We start from the raw sequence: 20,368 nt of genomic DNA, 5'->3' as shown, positions 1-20,368 counted from the left end.
AGCCCAGCCTTATGTACAAACTAGAACTCAATTATAACTATAGCATCATTACTATTAGCTCAAAAATTAGAGTAGGAGTGGTAAAAATAAATAATAATGGCTTACAACAGTTTGGATAAAAATCATACTGCTTATTAGCTGTATTCAAGTATTACAAAGCAGATGGATTTAAGTGCGAGACAAACCTAAGAAAAGCCATCAGAGTGAGGCAAAGATGAGAACGAGCAATGCATGAGTACTTGCAAGTATTTAACATTCCGAATTTAAGAAAAAGGACCAAAGGTGACAACAAATAGCTAATTGTCCAAACAATTTCAGAGATATGGGTATGAAGGAAAGAAGAAACAAATAGGGAAGGAGGTTGAGGTGGCATGAGAGGAGCACTAGCTTGGAAATGGAAGTGCAAAGGACACATCTTCATGAGTCCCGTTTAAATCCCCCTTCCTATTCCAAGAGGCAGTAGATTGCTCAGAAGCGTTTCTGCAGCCCACCGCTTGCCAAGTAAGGCCCAAGGGACTCTGGCTGTATTCTGCCTTACAGCACTTTTACTGTGGGAGTTTCCTACCCTTCGTACAGGAGGACAACTCCCGATTTGTTTCAGGAGTTATGGACAATCAACTCCCAGATTTTTTTTCTTCCTGTATGGATGCAGAAAGATGTCTAAGAATTGAAAATCACACCTTTTTATCGTGAAAGTTTATGGAAGAATAGCAGTCAGGTTTCAGTACGTTATTTATCAAAGTCAGCAAGAGCTCTGCCAGCAGTCACAATGGTGCCACATAATGAGGCCAGCACGTGCTCGTCCAGCAAACAAGAGACCAGAGGAGCCACAGGCTTGCTGCATATGGGACCAGAAGCACCAAAGGGTCTTAAATCAAAACAGCTTTTCCTCACATGACAGGTTTGCTCTGCCTTGCACAGCCTGTTGTTTACAATCCTTTGGGATTGACTGTGGTGCTTCCTACACACATTACTTTAACTCACCAAAATATGCCCACGGAGTCTCACATCAGGCATTATGGCAAGATATCAAATGCAGTGCAGCACAGGCAGCACCTGCACAACCAATTGGATTCACTGCCCGCTTGCCCAGCCTGTGCAGCTCTACAGCAATATCACTGCCTGGACAACGTTACACTCAAGGGTTAACTTCAGCTGCACTGGCAGCATAGCAGTGCCCCAAATGTGGAGCTGGCCTGGATAGTAGTGTCTTCTGCAGCACACTATGCTGCAGGCAGCAAAACCCCTCCAGGGCCTGATTACTTCTAATTATAATGCCTGGCAGACATGCAATGTTTTGGCAGAGTTTGGCATGGTATTTTATGTTGCTTTGGATTGACTGAGGGAAGCAAGCGCCATCGGCTGAGCAGCTCCTGAGACGCATTCGTCAGCAAAAGCCACACTCTCCAATTAGCAAGTTGGCCCCTTCTTCCTGAGCACCGAAGCGCTGCAGAAAGAACAACCTTCCACCAGCAAGGGGCTGAGCAAGAGCTCCTGCATCTGCCACCACTGGCTGAACTACACTGAGATGGGGGGCTCTGCAGGAGGGCAACGCTAGCAAAGACATTGGGCTGGGGGTCAGGAAATCCCTGCTGCTATCTGTGCCTCCGGTACCCAGGCCCACCAGCTACATGATGGGCCCTTCCTTCCCTCCCTCATCCTTCACCTTATATGTTTAATGGGAGAAGTTTCTCAAGGCAGAGGGTACCTTTAATATGAGGCTGTGCAGTAGTGCACCCAAGGGAGCCCAATCTCAAATGTGCTGCTACACAAATGATTATGAACGATCCCAACTTAAAGTGATGCGGGAAAAGACCTGCATTCCTGGTGGAAAATTACAGCTCAGATCTCTCCTCCGTTTTAAAGCCACTGTGTGTCTGATAGTCCACATTGCAGCTCACAGCTGTAAATGAGCTAGCTGGAGTGCCAGTAACAGCCTTCCCAACACAGCACAGAGCCCAGCAGCTGCTCATTCATCCTGCTGGGACCATCACTCTCTTGTGAGCAGGCACCTCAATACCCATCTCAAAGAGCCAAATGGGTTCCCTATCCTCTTCTGCAGCCTACAGTCTAGGCATAGCTGAATGGCCTGCATTTGCAGGAGCAGGACATGTTTACTTGTTTAAAAAAAGTAAAGAACAAACATTTTATTGATCCCTTCAATGGCATGTCTCAAACTGATTTAGGAAGTGGGTTTGTACCATTTTTTAATAGAAAATACTTGAGCTGCTCGTGAGATGCAAGGAGTTGTATAACATATGCAGAAAATCTATCAAGTCCCCATAGAAAAGATGGCTAAGTGTGGCTCTGTGGTTTTTTTTTTTTTAAATGCACTTGAGAACAAGACTTCATAACAAGCATTGCTGAGAACCTGCAACTGTCACAAAAGGGAGTGGAAATGTAAGTACTATCTTAGAAGGACCTCTCTGATATGCTTAAGAAATAAAGTCACAACAGCCCCTTCAGAGTAATCCCTCTGAAAAAAATGTAGCTGGAGAGATCTATTTCATACATGGGCAGAACATTCAGCTTCTCTCCCTTCCTGGGCTCTGGAAACGCTTTCTTTTGACCTGAGATTTTCATTCTACTTCTTCAGCTTTTACCTGATAAGCTCCTGCTCACATAGTCCTGTTCACATGGTTGGCCACCCTGAGTTCTAGCTGGGCCCCTCTAATTATTTTTTAACAATTTCGCAAAAGATCTGATAGTAAAAAAAAGTGACTTCTCAATAAGAACATCCAGAGACTTAGCACACTTAAGCATACTAATTTCATAGCTCTAGTGGATTTTTCCTAATAATCACAAGCATCCTAGTAATCACTGCTCTTCCCCCTTCTCCCCCACCCTCATTTACAAAGCAGTGAAATTAATGGAGCCTGTGTTTCTACAGATTTGCATCTGTTCCCCAACAACTCTCACCATCCCAGCAATAACCAGCTCCTACCCTCTGCTTCTGGTGACATACGCATGGGCAAGATGCCGGACCGGCATCAGCTGGACTGAGCTACAAGCGTGGTCCCCTTGGTGAACCCCTGTCTGGGCCCACCTCCTTGCCTGAATAAGCCTCTTCATAAATCTGCTGAGAATATATAATTAACTTTAAGACTCCTGAGTTTCTCTCAAAGTCTGCTGGATTTGCCCAGTGGGATCAAAACTTAACGGTGGTGACAAGCAGCCAAGTCCCACTGCCCTGACACAGGGGGCTGGAAAAAGCATCCACTCCATAAGCAGGGGAAACTCCTCCACTCTTCCGTGGTGCCCACCACCCTTCGCCTCCTTCCACTACCTCTCCCCATGCAGTGGGTTAAACTGCCGCTGCAATGGCATGTTTGTGTGAGGCGAGGAAGACTCTGGGCAAGGCTGAGATTTATGTCCCCATGCTCCACAGTCCCTTTGAGGGGACAGCTGCCTACGAGCAAGGTGGCAGCAGGACTCTTTTTTGGGGTCCTATTCCCAGCCAGCACGCCTTTCCCTCTCACACCCTCTGCGAGCCTCCAAGCCCATTTTTTTTAGTCTCCTGACTTAATTGGCCATGCTCCAGATGGCAGACACCTGTGTGCACCCCCACTAATTACACTGCATGAATAAATGCATCATCCAGAGAAAATAAAGGAGGAAGAAATTAACTCATCCCCCTCCCCAGGTGTATTACCAGGGTGTTTTACAAACACAGCATCCCTGGCAATGCTTCCAAGCTTCAGGAGAGACACCCAATAAAGTCAGCTGTGTATGACCTGGAGGCTACACAGCTGCTGGCAGGAGGCCCCAAGCAGCTCCGTGGGATGCCCCAAGCTTTGTAAGTGGAAAGCTGTCCTCCTCAGCTTCAGCTAGAAGAGCTTCCTCCATGGAAAGAAAATCCAGGGTGAGGAGGGGCTGTGAACAACTGGCCCTCCAGGATGACCTCCATGCTCCCTAGATTGTCTGATTGATACCCCCACACCTTGATATTTAAGAGACTCCTCCCAGGGTTGCTAGTGGCTTGCTTTACTCTTGAAAAAGCAAACCCAGCTGCTCCTACCAGAGCTAGCATACAAAGCTGCCAGCATTTGAAAAGCATTTCAGGAAAGAGTCCACACCATAAGGCTGGGTGGCCCCAGCGCCAGCCTGCTTTGTGTCCATCCTGGGGGAACATGGCCTCTTTCCCTGCCTTCTTCTCTAGGCACTGAGCTTCCAAATCCAGCACAGACAGCAATATTAATACGAGTCCTCTGAAGAGCTACAGAGAAAGAGGCTTTTGGAGGAGGAGGAACAGTACAGAGGAAATGTGACACAATGAACCAAGTTTTGCAATATAAAAATTCTCACTTTGGTTCTCCAACTTACTCTATGAAAAATAAAGAAATAAAACTTTGCTTTCTGAGGGGGAGGAAAGAAATGTGTAGTTTCAGATGTTGGCCATCCCCACCCAGGATGAGGTCAGGCCCATCCAAAGTTCTTGAGGCATTCAGGATAACGAGCAAAAGCCTTAACTGGGTGTGGAGTTTGGAGGGCGAAATCATGGTCTGCATGATACAGGTTAGGGCTGAGCACTCTTGCCACTGGTCACTCTGAAGCAAGTGGTTGCTGAAACGGGCAAATGTCTGCAAAGAGTTTCAGTGAATCAGCATTTTACAGCAATATAGGTTACAGAGGGTAGATGAACTCCAGGCTGCCAGAGCTCGCTAGTGGTCATGGCCCATGGTTGCTGTCCTCACCCCACACCTCACAGTCCTCAAAGGGCTCCCAGGAGCCACCCCTGATCTCAGATCTCAAAATAGAGCCCAAAAACTGCTACACAAGCTGCTGCATCTGCAAGCAGCCTCTGCCAGCTGCACTTGACAAGTGGGTCCAGGGACATTGGACTCCTCAGACCTGCAAAGGGGTGGGCTGAGACCAGGACTGCAGCCCCATTAACAAGAGCTTCAGTCTCCCAGGGATGCTTAGATGTCCGAGAGGCACCTGAATACACGCTGCTTGTTTCTGCACAAATCTGCCTGAATGCACAAACCTGGTTGTTTTCTCCCAGCAACAAGCAAAGAAAACTCAAAGCAGCCACATCAGCTACAGGGAAGGATGGAAACAAAACCCCGGAGCGCAACACCCATCCTTGCTGGATGAAAGCCCTGAGATAGTCACCTGCCTGGGCACAGCGTGTGCTGCACATATTGGAAACCTGGTTTTGAAGAACCAGGACAGTGATTCTGGCATAAGCTCAGGCATTTCTCCTTTCCAAGGGCACCTGCTTGGGAAGCAGTATCCAACTGGTAACCTAAGGGAGATAAAATCGGAGCAAAAGTGAGAAAAAAACCACACAATACTTGCAGGTGTAGAGACAAAGCATAGCTATGCATGCACAGACTTTAATTATTTCATACTCTTAAAATGGAAAAAGGCTTCACTCAAAAAGATAAATTCCTTTAAAAAATTTAAGCATTATTTATTGTGGTTTTCCCCCTATATTTCAAGGATGCTCTTTAAAGGTTCCAGTATTGTAAAAGAGTCTTTGACTTTTCTATCTCTCTCTGTCTTTGCCTTCCACAGCTGGGAGAAAAATCTAAGGGCCTTAAATAAGTTTAAGTATGAATGTCGAAAAAAGGCTTTGAAAATAAACTGTGAAGGAACACTCTGTATTTGAACTCCACAAAGACAATTAAAATCAAGGGAAAGCATAGAGCTGAAACTGTAATACATCAAATTTTTATACGTATTTATATATATTTCAATCAGAGGACTCAATGTCTTACTGCTTTCAATGGGACTTTTGTTTGTGTAAAGATGGAAGAACAGAGCTCTGTTTCACCACTGCTCTGTGCTTTGTCTGCTATCTCCTGTCCCCAGATTTTTTACTCCAAACCAGGGTAGGACACCCGCCTCCAAGAGCAACTGAGCTCCTCTAAGATAGGAGTGTGTACCATCAGCGCTGAAATCCCAGCTCTGCTGAAATCAGTAGCAAAACTGCCTGGCTCCAACAGAGCTGGCTTTCCACTGCTGGGCACGCGTGGTCGCCTTGCTGCCTCCCCCAGCACCCTGCCACCCCACAGGCCCCCCATCACACAAAACCAGTTGTGCTTGTGCCCCCAGAGACTTTACCTTGGTGGGTTTCTCACCAAGGGATGAGACCGCCCTTGCCACAGCCCGAGCTGCCATTGGGCTGGTCCCAGTCACCTGCAGCATCCCCAAAACCAGACTGGAGGGAGGCAGGGCCAAAGGCTGTGTGGACACTGATCCATGTTGGGCACTATCCTTTTTCCTCATCAGGGCTTGCCTGCCGATGGTCACATGAAGGTCTCTGTGGGAGGTTCATCACCCATTCATGGTTCTGCCACACCAAGGTAAGTCTTTCCTAGCAAAATCTAATGAATGACCCCCCCACCCATGCCCCATGTCCTTCAGCACAAAGTGCATCATCCCACAGCAGGGAAGCACTCCCCCACAAATGGCCCCAGCTCAGGAACAGCAGATGTATTCTGCAGGTTTTCTTACACATATGCATGGCCTGCTCCTTCCATCCACTGTGTCTTAAAATATGGCCCATCACTATACCATCTGAGCATGAGACCGTATGTGGTCCACGCTGCAGCCCCAGTGAAGTGTCCCCCTTTGGTGTTGAGGAAAATAATTTATTGGCAACAAAAGACTGGACAGTAATTCAAGGGAACGGATAAAGTTTCCTCATAACTCAAAGGCAGAGGAAGGCAATTCCTGCCACTTTTACTGTTGTGGTTTGTAGGAGCAATGAGAAGGATGGCTGGAAAGAGTCTATTTTAACAACAGTACTCACTTACCAGCCAGACAGGGGAGAAAATTGTTAGAGCTTCAATCAATGTCTCGCAGCTTCCTCGGCATCATGCACGGGGCTCCAGGGGACAGAGCTGCGAGCGTGGCATCACAAAATGACCTTTCTCTCCCTGTTTCTACTCCAGAATCTCTCCAGCCTTGAAGAAACCTCTCACTTCTGTGCCACGGCTTTGCCCCAGGAACAAATGCAGTACCCACCTGCATGAGCCACTGTGGACTTGTCTGCTCACCCGCACTGCATGGATGCTAAGTGCTTAATTGCAGTATTTTTTTTTCCCCTCTCCTGTAAAGGCAATTCTTGTTCTATCCAGGTTAACTTTCAGAGGGAGTGAGAGACCTGCTTTTCATCCTCATCCATGTCTCTTCCAGTCACAGAGAGACCGTGGCAGTGCCTTTTGCTTTTGATTAAAAGAACTTTTGGTATCAATTAAAGTGCACCGACCCAGCTTTTATCTTCTGGCCCCACCGGTACAGCTCTCTTTTAAGAGGCAGGATCCCTCAGTGGAGCTATTACAGCAGCCTTATAGCCTCGCGTCACCGGAGAGAATAATTCTCCAGAATAAAAGCTAAATGATGGAGGGAGACAGAGTGGGTGACTGTGTACATAAACATTATACTTTGTTTGCTAATGCAAACAGCTCTCAGGGTGAGAGGGGAATAGCAGAAATATTCAGTTAAACATTTAGCTCACCGGGTTTACATACAGTGACATACACAGAGGTGGCGTTTGCATGGCTGACACTATTGGCAGTGTTGGATTTTTTAGGGATGCTTTCCCAGAGCATTTTTCTTGCCAGGAGAATCTTTAGTGAAATTGTGCAAGTGTAACAGATCCATCATTCACACACAGAGCTGTGCGATTTTTCTTCCTTCTAAAGAACAGCTTGTTCCCCTTTTTACAAGGTTTTAATATAGGAGGACCTATTCCTGACGCTTAGATACAGCTTCTCAGGTTTCCCACATGGGTTCAGATCTCAGCTGATATAAGTCAGCATATTTATACAAAGGGAAAAGCAAGCCTGTGGTGGTTTTTCAGTGTTGATTTTTCTGTGCCTTTGTGGCTGGGCTTTTCTGTGATAGCAAAATGTAAACGCAGGAAGCTTTTGCTGTTCTTGGGTTAAAAATGCACAATCATAGAAAGATAGCGTCTCCAAGTACTTACATTTTGTATAGTACCCGTGGTTATCAAGGGGTTTATCAGGAATGCCAAAAGACTGCTCAGCTCCTGAAGGCTAGAAGGTTCATTGCTGGAGATTAGGCCCTAGTGTAAAGCAAACACAGAGAGGTCAGCATGTAAAACTGGAGGGAAGTCAGCAGGTTAAGATCCTTTTCTTTAAGCAATAAAAATGTTTCTTTTCTATATATATATAAATACATATATTCCCCTAGAAAAGTAAACCCCAAAGCCAAGGAATCCCTCAGAGCACTTGCTGCTGCTATCACAGCACTGCACTAAAGGATGCAGATGGGAAACTTAAATTAACCAGAAGCTCTGCAGAAGAAAGTGAAACTTGAGTTTTACTTTTCTCAGCCAAACTGAGATGTAAATTACATAAATAATGCAATTACCGCAAAGCAGAGCAGGATCCCCAAAGATGTTCTTGTAGACACAATGTTTTGCCCAAACAGACCCTGGAGTAGGATACTCCAAGGAAGTTAGGTCCCATGTCAGCCACATGCTTGAGGATGATACATTTCAGGTGTGCATTTGACTGCCGATCACCTGTGTAAGTCACCTGCATAATTGACCTTCCAGCCCTGAACAACAGGGCCTGATCCTGCTGCAGCATAACCAACCTCTGGACTCTCAAAATCATGAGGCAAGGACTCAAAAAAGCACTCGTGAGATGGGTTTACTATGCCTTTACTTATCTTCTCATGCCTGAGTCCTAGGGGTCCCCTTTTTCAATCTCATCCCCAATTAGAGGCAGAAACTTCTTGCCTCTTTTTTCTGAAAAGGACAACTGAAATGTGACAGGAATCTCACGACTCCAGGAGCTGCAGCCGTAAAAATAAAAGCACAAACACCTGAGTGCACACATTGAATCTGTGAGGGGGTTGTGAGAAGTGCCATTTTTTCTGGTCCAACTGCAATTAATTGGAGCATTGCTACTGTTCCCAGGGCCAGCAGGACTGCCTTTTCCTGCCTGCTGAGGTCTGTGGCAGGTGAGTTTCAAAGGGATGAATTCCAATTTAATTAAGGGAAAACAATTTTCTTTAAAAAAAAAAAAAAGCCCAGCCAACAAACTGTTCTTAAATTTCTCTCAAAGTGAACTCATACATCGTATGAAACCCAGAAGGTAACACAGAGAAACTTGACTGCCTTCCACTCCTAGGAGAAGCTGGAAACCCATTCAATACTGTGTTTTAAAATACCATTTTTACTAGCACTGGATACCTTAGTTGGAGGACCCCATGATGGATGGATTTTTTTTCCTCTGTGAAAAGCTTCCATTTCTTCACTTAGGCCACAAATGTAAATATAGAAATAGATCATTCTGAATTGGTCTGTTTACGATGATTTATTTAATGGCTAACCACAGTGTCTCGAGCTACTGATACATAATTTAAATATGTCACACAAATACAGCACTTTGTTTTCAATTCATTCTCTGTACGTATTCAATAAATTGAGCATGTGAAAATAATAAAGAAAGCGAGGCCTTGGTTATCAATTCTGACAGGGTTCACGGTCCTTCTAAATGTGTCTTTAAGTCATTTTAGCTTGCATTTGAACATAATGCTCATGACAGGCATGGCTTAAACTGAGCCAACAGAGCTTTATAATAAATACTGGAAGCTGCTTGCTGAAAGCTGATGCACGGTCTAAGTTGCAATCCAGCAAACATCCCTGTTTCCCTCAGCAGCCCCCATGTTTCCCTGGCATGGCCTCAGCAGGCTGAGGATTCCCGGGACCACTTTGCTAGCTGGGGTGAGGATCACCAGAGACCACTGCAGGAAAGAAACCCCCAGTCTTGCAATTCAGTTTTTGGCATTCCCCACTTCTTCCAAAGACGATCTGGATTTGGGGGCCTATTGGCTTTTTGCACAGGAGTGAACATCCCCACTGTGCTCCCCAGAGGTCCAGACCAATCCTCAGGGATGGTGAAACAATCCAGGGTGAATGACTTTCTTTTGAAGTCCTGCAGGACCATTTGTGCAGCATGCTGTTCTGCACACTTTCAGTACTCCTATTAAAGCTCTTTGCCTGTGAAAGCATTGCAGCCCACACTTCATGCTTACAGTCATTTTGGCTTTACCGTTGGATCCACTTCATATTGCAATTAAAAGCTACTCTAGCATGCAGCATTTTAAGAAAGATGCACCTTTAACATTTAAGGATACCCTATATTGCTTCAGGAAGTCAGATCTTCAATGAAATCTAGTCTGCTTTGATTAATAATTGATGACATTTTTGCATAGGAAAGTCAAAAAAAGAGACACTCTTTCTATTGATCTGTGGGACTCAAGTAAATGAAACAGATGAACATTTTTGCCTGCATTTGTTAGCTATTGATACAATGGCAATACTGAGCAGAGGCTACTGAGCAATATGTACAAATTTAAGGCTGGAAATAGAGAAAGTCTTAAACTGCATCACGATCAATTTCTTTGAAAACTTAATTTGATGTTAAACAGCCAGAGAACCTTTGTATACTGACAGTTCAAGGTTATGCATATCTTCTCTGAGTATTCCAATGTTGTTAACATAAGAGAAGTAGCAGAGATTGTGCAGGCACTTAAACAACTGAAAGAGTTTTAAAGACTTGGGGATAGATCTTGAGCTGGGGAAGGAAATCATTCAGAAAGTACAGTTCATTAATCTGACCTCTATCATATACAACTTTTAAAAACAGATATTGGAGGAAATAATAATTGATGCAGAAATGAAAGGAGACAAAAATGCAATGTGATTTTAGGAAAGACAGATCATGTCAGACTAAACTTGTTTGGATATCTGCTTGTCTTGATCAGGGAAAAGTGGTAGATCTAATCTACATGGACTTTGGTTACATTTGACCAAGGCCCACATGGAAAGTTGTCAGTGGAGCTGGAGAAGCCATGTGGGTTGTTTTTGTTTGTGGGTTTTTCTTTTAATTAAATGCCATTGCTCCAGTTCACACCAATAGGAGATTGGTCCTCTTCCAGTTTCAACACCTTTCACTGGGTTTCCAGGTTGAGAGTCTGAGCACTGATGAAGACAGAGGGTCTTCTCCAAGCAGAAGCTGCCATGGCTTCCCCATGGCTGACAGCAGACCCAGCGGAGCCACACAGGACCCAGTGGCCGGCACCCCAGGGGCACAATGTCACCCTCCACAAGCCCGGGGAGCTGGTGGAAGATTTGCCTGGGTAAGGAGCAGCAGTTTGCCGCATTCGATCTGCAGGAGAGGTTTCAGAGCCAAGGTGAGGGGATTATAACTAACCAGCGAGGACGCACTGGGAGGGCATTTCCAAGCAATAAATATTTAATTAGAAGAGCTGAGAAGCAGAGGCAGTCCATAAAATAAGACTGATGAGTCACTGACTGTCAGTCTGTGCCTTCCCGGTGCATCAATATTTCTATTGGAAGTTCACAAAATTAAAATATTACTGGGTCAGATTTGGCTCCAGAAGTTTTGAAAAAAGGTAAGAGTGGAATTATTTCCATGAGATCATTTTCTCTTACCAGCTACATTTAGCTAGGGGCAAGTACTGCTGTGCTCCAATGTTTCTGGTCCTGTCGCTTCTTCCCAAGCTCAAACTCCCCTTTCAGACCAAAAGCCCTGTGTTTGAGAACGGCTGATTTAGTGAACATGAACATTTGTAAACATGCCCTCCTAAAAAAACACCATCGCACACGGTTCTCCCTAACAGGAACACCAAAAGGACTGAGTCTCATGTGAGAGATGTTGGGTACTGCCAGGGGCAGGGCAAGTCAATACCATCAAGATGAAGAACAATGACAACAAATCAAACTAGCCAGAAGCAACAGCCCCTTCGAGGCTTTTGTTTCTTGTATTTCTATGTCACGCTCATACCTACTGCAACACATCAATGGTAGAAAGCAAAATAGAAAGCAGGCTTAAATATATAAAATGAGTTTGGTATATGAAAAGCAGTTAAAGTTGACATTGGTCAAATAAGAAGTGAATACATTCAGATAACTTACATTTACCTTTGACTCGAGCACTGCACAGGCCAGAGCTGGGGGAAAAAAGCAATAGTTTCCTTTCCCTTGAGAGATCAGTGGAAATGGCAGGTATCCACCCCAGTAACTGATAAGGTAGGCATCCACAGGTTGTTATGTTTTGACACACAATGTTGGGGTTTTTTTATGTTGGATGGTTTTAGCCTGCAGTTTTATACCCAAGAAATTATTCTGGGCAGAGACGCCTGGGCGTGCACAGGTCACTCCTAGAAAGACCAATATCGTGAGAGCTCCCAGGCTGTGCTTTGATTTCATGGAGTTGGTAAGTCAGTATCTAGTGTTTTCCCACATGATTATGGCTAAGGATGTCAAACTAGATTCTGTGTCTATGCCTATGCCAGAGCAGGTATAAGCTAGGCATGTTTCATGGTCCTCACCTCCCTGCAAAAGTAGTTACAACTAATGAGTTAATGCAGTGCCACCAAAATCCACGAGCATTGTGTATTGACTTTAGTACAGACAGGATCAGACTCTACATCATTTTACTGCGTATAATCTACCTTACAAGATGAAGACTTAAAAAAAAAAAAAAAAATCAATGACAAAACCCCCATTGACTCTGGAAGCATGGGAATAAGCCTGTGGTGTGAAAGGCAGCAGGATGCTTTCTGGCTAGGAAGAGCTAAGCAGAATTGCTTTTCACTCAGTAAGCAGTAGAAAAGCAGGACTCCACTGTGGCTACTGGATAGCCTCTTACAAGCTGAATGTACAATTGAATCAATACTTACAGTTTTACACTCTTATACATGCAGTGGGGAAAAAAGTCTGTAGTCTGAACATATTATCTGGTGGCTCAACAACAAAGACCATTGAAACAAAAAGAAAAAAAGAGGCTTTTCAAAATTCATTGGGTAACAGTGGGTACCTTGCCTTTAGGTAGGAAATGCTTCTACTAAAGTGACTTTAGCAAAATTAATTAGGTCATCATAAAGGTTTGCAAGATACATTCACTGAGGCAGGAATTTGCATGAAGCAATCTCTTAAAATACCTAGCAAAACTTTATAAAGACAAATCATTTGCTGGGTGTATCCCTTGCAGATTAAATAGCCTTGGTAGAAGGAGAAGCATTTCTAAAATTTGAATCAGTCTTCTTGTTAACAGTGAATGAGGAAAAATCCTCTCTAGCCACATCGCCAAGTTTAAGCACATGCAGAAGCTCTGTTTAGGTCGGTGAGAAGCAAGTCTGACCCAAGTCCTGCCCTTTGAGTGGATCAAGCCTTTCAGGGAACAAGGCTTCCAGTGACACCAGGGTTTGCCCTCTGGAGGCAGGTAACCTGGGTACCCACACCACTTCGGGCTCCATGTGGAGGATAGGAGGCCATGGCACATTTGGACTCATGCAGACTGTGCTGTGGGACTTGGCTTACAGCCAACCCAGTGCTAGTGAGCCAAAAATGGGGGGTGTGGGGGGTGTGTGTGTGTGTCATCTTGTTTATCCTATATTCTGTGCAACTAAGACTGGTGTCTCTCTAGGTGCATGTCTGCTGGTGACCAAGAGGCTACAGCAGGAACCCAGCAGTGCACTTAAGCACATGCTTAGATTTCTCTCTAGTAAATCCAACCCTCGAGTGTGCTGCTGAACCCTACACCCTTGTTTGCATTTCTTTGCAAATCTCTCTGCCAGGTGAATGAGCTCCTTTTTGTTAGGAGCACTGGATTCAGAAACAACGGTTTGAACTGGACTGCTACTCCTGTGGGCTCTCAGAGAGAAGGACCAGGAAGAGTCACCTCAGAGGAGCTGGGAGCAAAGCAGAAAGTAAATACTGTACGAAAGAGCAAAAGGGATGGTGCACCTTCTTCAAGGGGTGTGACAAAAGGGCATCTTGGGGCCCTATGTGACACCACTGCATGATGTCCCATGGCCTTACAAGGCACAAATATGCTTACCTTTCCTTATTTTCTAAGGCATAGCCCATTTTCAAAATTGACTTGGAGTGAAAGGCTTCTACAGTAGCTATGTAATTTTTGAGGATGTTGTCTGAGGCTTCCTTCAACATTTCTGAAAAATTTATATGGACTGAATTGCTCTTGAGTATGCGAATGTGAGAAACTGGACACAGCTCCCTGAGATGCAGGTTAGTGCCTTACGTGGGCACAAGTACAGGGATTGCGTTCCACAGTCAGAAAGGTGCTGCCCACCCCAACAATGAACTTCTGCAGTTTGAAGAGTGTTTGGCTTGGCTACAATGAGCAAAACGTGCAATGCTTTAGTGCCTGAAACTGTTTGCAGAGTATCCAGCAGACCCTAGTGTTTCACAGCAGCTAAGAGCTTGTCTCAGGGGGCAAGAGACTCCAGTGATCCCAATGCTTGAGTTATTTCTAAGAAAATAACTTTTTTTAAAACACTGATTAAAAGCAGACTTTTGTTCCTAAAACTAACTTATCAACTTATCCTAAAGATCAGGAAAAATCAACTGCCATAGATAGAAAACTCTGACAAAGCTGTTGCAGAACAAAGCAAGAGTGCATGAGCAATTAAATGATCATTATTTCAGTTACTGGCTTTCCTTCCTGATAAGCATGGGAAGCAGCACTATCTGCCCCGTGCAGTGCTGTGCTGCACAACAAAGAAATGCCTTCAGCAGAAGTGCACAGTGATTTTTACTGAGTGTGTACCCAGGTACTGCAATAAATTACTGAGTAGCAGAAAGAGAAAGCTGATGAATTCTTTTATATTACCACCTTGCCCCATACATATTTTTTTCCCTTTTGAATGTACTGTTCCTGGTCAGGGCTGGCTCAGAGAGCCCATGTTACATGAAATTAATTTCCTTAGTCGAGTTCACAGGCAAGATGCCACGTGGCTTTGCAGTCCCTACCTCAGGTTCGTGTGTGACTGTCTCCTTTTGAGTCTGTTTGTCTGCAGTGCATCCAGTTGTGAGCTAGAGGTGCTCTGAACTGCCAGCAGAGACCTTCATCTTTGTAGTCCTGGCGGGGAGGAAGGCAGCCCTCTGTACCACACGGTCCTCTCGCAGAGGAGCTGCAACTCTCTGGGGGAGCCTTTGCAGCCACCATGCATGTTGTCAGCCTTGCAGCTGGTCCCACGCTCCCACAGCTCCCTGGAGAACAGCTCCGACACGCCTGTGAGCCCTGAGAACAAGGCCGACACGCCTGTGAGCCCTGAGAACAAGGATCTCCGCAGAAGCTCCTCCGGGAAAAGATACCAGGACCCACGTTGATCGCAGCAGGCGAACAGTAGTTGTAGGAGGAATGTGCTCTCTGAATCATAGAATTGTTTAGGTTGGAAAAGACCTTTAAGATTATCGAGTCCAACCATCAACCCAACACCACCATGCCCACTAAACCACATGAAGAGCTGCCCTGTGTTCAGAGGACATCGAGAGCTGTGGATCCTCCAAGGTCCACACCAATATTAGGAAGGGCTGCAATCTGCAGAGTGACCCCGGGTATCCGTTTTACTTCCAGGCCCATGGGTTCCCCAAAACCCTCCTACCATGCAACTTCTCTCCAGGTGGTGTCCCCTGACTTTCCCAAAAAGTGGCAAATCTCCTTGGACGAGTCAGTATGTGGTCAGAAATACGTTGCTTCAGGATTCAGTGCTGAAATTCACTATGCGCCACCGCTTCTTCCATCTGTGTGGTTCACCTGTAGCAGAGCCCAAGGACATTTAACACCAGTGATGGTGACTTAACCCTTAGCTAAGGAGTGCGTGTAAGTGCTCTCTGCAGCAGCTGCTCCCAGTAATAGTTACCGTACCCTTAAGGATCGGGGCCTGTCCATAGCCAATGCCTTGGCCATTTGCATTACAACCAGCAGCGCACACAAGCTGTCCCAGAAGCCCAGGGATGCTGGGCAGCCTGGAGCAAGCACCTTTCCCCAGCTGCTTTTAGGGCTGGAGCACACGATTTTCAGTGTGTAAGGCACCGCCTTACATTTTCGGTGAAGTTTTCTTCACTGTGCCACAGAGCTTCGTACTGCAGCAGCAGAAAAAAAAAGACCCACAGTTTTACAGCCACCGCAGGGAGAAGGCCATTTTGTTCTCCTCCGCTGTGCCCTACTCTGGCGTGCTGACTTGACACGATGGAAGAAGAAAAGGCAGGACAGCAGATGGGATTCAGTGCTGCGTAGCGGATACAGCTAATGGAGAGAAAATGACTCTCCAAACAAGAAAGGCTGAGACAATTATAGGACTTGGAATGTGCAAAGAAAAGTGGCAACAAGAGGGGATAGTGGGATGGAAGCAGAGAAAGAGGTAGTAACCAGGACATAAAATGCTGTGGGATTGGACAAAGGCTTTTAGTTACAGGAGTAGAGAGAAAAGGTGACACATCAGAGCTGTGCTGGAAGAAACCGTAAGCTCTAGAGCCAGGTGGAAATTCCAACAGGACTGGGTGGCAGTCCTCATGGACTGGTGGTGCCACACTGCTAGATGCTCCACAAATTCATCATAAGGCAAGGACTGCCCCAAAGACCACCTGCTGCTCCAAGGGGGGGACAGCAAGTTTTCTTTGGTTACCCCTCAATACCACTTGCTCCACAGCTTGGAATCTCTCCCTGCGCTGCAACGGAGAAGAGGTGCTCACCCTCCAGCCCGGGCAGAGAAGACCTTAGAGAAGAACCAACATTTCACTCCACGGTGTAGAGAAATGGGCATTGCGCTAGCGGATACTGGTGGTGTGATCCACACAAAGACAAAACCTCTCGGTGCAGTGCAGTAGGGTTGCTGGAGAAGTCTGAGTGAAGAGATGAGACTGGTTTTGGTGTGGGGCCCTGGGCAGTGGGTTGCTTTGGAGAGGCAGCAGCGAGGTACCAAACAATCACTGCTGCTCTTTCCAGATGCTGGGGGCTGGGGGGTGGGGTGGGAAGCCTTTGAGTAAAGAGTTAATTATAGGGACTGTATTCCATTTCCTACAATTAAGGGAACCCATCTGTAGAGATTTTAATTAATGGAGATCTTATGGGGAGTTTCAGTTTGGCTGGAGGGTCTTACTGTCTCTTTGGTATTTTCTGTAGTTGTGTGGTCATTAGCATTTGCCATTAAAGACAGTGTTAGATGGCAGTAAATAAGGAATGGACAATACAGTGATTTTCATACAGAGCAGATGTATGTATTTTCCTCTTCCCCTATCTCCGACCACCTTTCCCAAATTACTACAATGGCTAGCTACAAAAGTCTTTTTTTTTTTTTTTTTAAAAAAAAAAAAAGGGTGGATGGTACAATTCATGTGCATGAAGCCATTTTTTAAAAATGAAATAAGGACATTTCACCCCATAGGATATATCAAATATTAACAGGCATAGGGTGAATATTAATAAGAATGATCCAAATGTTTATTTGGATCCCTTTTCTATCTAAAGCATTTTCATTCCATTGTTGTTCTATGTGTTACAATTAAAACTTATCAACATTTCTGCTGATCTGTCTGTTTTTTCCCAGCTTCCTTTAGACATACCCCCTCTTCTGGGATAGGCTATTTTTTTTCTCAGTTTAACCTATGGAGTTTCTCCTAAAAGCACCTCAAAACTAGCAGTCCCAGGAGAAACAAAAAGTAGCTTAAATCACATATGTCACGTTTAGTATGTGCACTGAAGTTTGTGCAGCCATGAGGAGTGCATAGCCAAAAGCTCAAATCACTGGGCACCTTCTCTTGCCATCAACGGACTTTGGATTTGACTTATACTCATTCCTTCATTCATGAACTGACCGAGAGGTCCCACACCGCTAGCTCCTGCTGTAGACTGCTTAGGTTTTGCTTGGTCTGAACTAATGATTCCTCATGTCCTGGTTCTCCAGACACAGCTGAACACCCTTGCAGCTGGCTGAGGGCTGGGAGCTGCCAGGCTTACCGGCCAGGCAGGGCTGGTAAAGCCTTGGTGTGAGCGGGGAGACTGAGCCCTCCTGGCCCACCCTGCCTGCAAAACAAAGCCCTGATGTAAAGCCCAAGGAAGTTGACCGACTGATCACGTCAACAAGGCATGACTGACTACACTCCGCAAGACTTCATCAGGCTCTGCCTCCAGCTTCATCCTGTCTGATCTTATGACAGCAATGAGGGTCTAGGAGTGAAACCCCTGGAAAGCAAAGGAGCCAGCAGCTCCATGGTTTCTAGGCCCTGCCTGTTGAATGCTACGGCACGTGTTCGCCTGTGTCACCGCCCAATCCGGACATCCCTCCTGGGCCCAGGCCTCAGCCGTGTGGATGAGGCTGCTCTTACAGGGAGGGCCATGGTGCTGTGAGCTGAAGGCAACTGCACAAATCTCTTTGGGGCTGTGAGATGGTCCCACAGGCGCAGCTGGAGTGGCGTCTTCACTTACATGTAGGTGCTTTGAATTTCCTGCTGCCTGGATTTCACTTTAGTTCCTTCTATTTTTTTCCCATTTTCAGAGAACATTTCTCATTCACTGTCTTTAATGAGACATTCAGTTCCACAGCAATATCCAACTCATCAATCTTTTCCCTTCAAAAGCACTGCCACTTTTATTGATCCTCTATTCCTTTTATTATATATAAGGCTATACACAGACACTCATGTCTAAGTCTGTATACAGCAGATTCTTTTCCTTTTGTCTGTCTTTTTGTGCTTTGCTGTATTTAGGTTGTTTATAACATTCTTCTAATTACATGGCCATTGATTACCTTATTGATTTATTGAGCCCTGAATGATCTCTCCTCTTCTGTTGCAGCTGCTTGAATTGTCCTGGTTGCTCCTAACACCCTCTCTTCTCACAGATATCCCTCATGAAGTCTATTAACCATCTTTCCTGTCATTCCCTTTCTTGTGCCTTTCCTGCTCACTAGCTGTCCGGTGGGATCTACCCATGCATGCAGTTTTCTGGTGAAATGTGCTCTGCAGCAGTGAAGCATATCCGTCCTGACCTTTGGAGGGTCAGTCTGAGCCAAAGTTGAATTCGTACTGACCTCAGATTACTGTTTAAGAGGTTTTATAACATCCATCCTCCTAACGAGGTCTGTGATGTTGCTCAGAGCCCCGGCAGAAAGCTCTGCTTCCTCACCTCTTCGTGCTCATTCAGCTCCCAGGGCAATCATTCCCAGATTTTCAAAGCCAAAAAAAGCTTTACATATTGTCTATTCTCCGTCTCAATGCCTGGAACGAGCCACGGTCGCCTTTACTACTCAGTCAAGTGTTACTGAAAATGTGGTAGATAGACAATATGCTATGCAAACCAGCAGGTCTTTGGGGGTTTGAGGCATGGAGTAATGTAACTTCTCCTGTGGGAGCGGTGCAGAAAAACAAACCAGCTGTCTGGACTGAAATCTTGAGCAATTAACAGCAGTTTCAATTACTCAGAACAGAACTTTATAAATATTTGCAAATTACACCCTACCTATTTTCACATGAAGAGTGGCAACCCATGAGAGAGATCTCCCTAGATCAGAGGGACGTCATCTGAGGGAATCCTGAAGGTCAAGGGTTCAAGAGATATTTCAAAATTATCTTCTTAATTAGAAGCAGCACAGCCTACTCTGCTGTGTGCAGAAGGGCACCAGAACTACGGATAGAAATTAGAGAGGGAGACGGGAGGGAAACTCTGCCAGCGGGTTCTCCTCGCAAGGCACGGCGCGGCAGGGATCCCAGCGGGAAGAGATCCCACCCCTGCCTGCCTCCAGCATCCAGCGGAGACGCCACAATCGTCTGACTGCAGTTATCACTGGAGAAAAAAGGACCCATTCATCTATACTTGTCCTGGGAGAAGAGACTGGTTTGGAAATGAGTGCCCTTGCAGACAAAAAAGATTTCTTTGGGTGGGGGTGGGATCTGGGTTTCCTTTTTGCGGCACTGGAGGCCGAAACACACTTACGGATTGTAATCATTGCCACGTTAAAATCTATCATGTCATGATAGCTGTAGAGACAGAAACCCACCCCAGTTCGTCTGATAAAAATAGCTAAGATACATGGGGAATGGAATCCACCACCAACTTGGTGAAGCCGCAGGAATCTCTTTCCATTGTAAATATGCTCCATACGACGATGCCAGCTCTCGCAGGAGTGATAGTAAAACATAAATCATGCTAACTAGTAACAGGACCCACCAAACAATGCAAAATGCCTAGAAATTGAGGCTTGGCTCCACATGCAGAGAACTGTGTCTAAACTTGGAGCATTTGCTAGGGTGGCTGGAGGGGAGACTCAAGGCTCTGCTCAGATCACGGGGAGGAGGACTTAAATGTGGGACACACTCTACACAGATAAACCCACACATCTGCCTATTTTGTTGCTAGCTCGCTTACGGGGAGACTATAGGTGCTCCCTGTGTCTAACAGCCAAGGCCCAGGTAAAAGAGTACTAGTTTGAATTTGGTCATGAGCTACAGACCCATGGTACCTGTATGAAAGGGGATATGTGCCTATCAGTTTCAGATGAGAAATAATATGCTCAAAACTGAGACTCTGACTACATTTTGCTGTCATTAATTATT

This window comes from Accipiter gentilis, chromosome 18, assembly GCF_929443795.1.
Source record: "Accipiter gentilis chromosome 18, bAccGen1.1, whole genome shotgun sequence".
NCBI lineage: Eukaryota > Metazoa > Chordata > Aves > Accipitriformes > Accipitridae > Astur > Astur gentilis.
Note: the sequence above shows the minus strand (reverse complement) of the source record.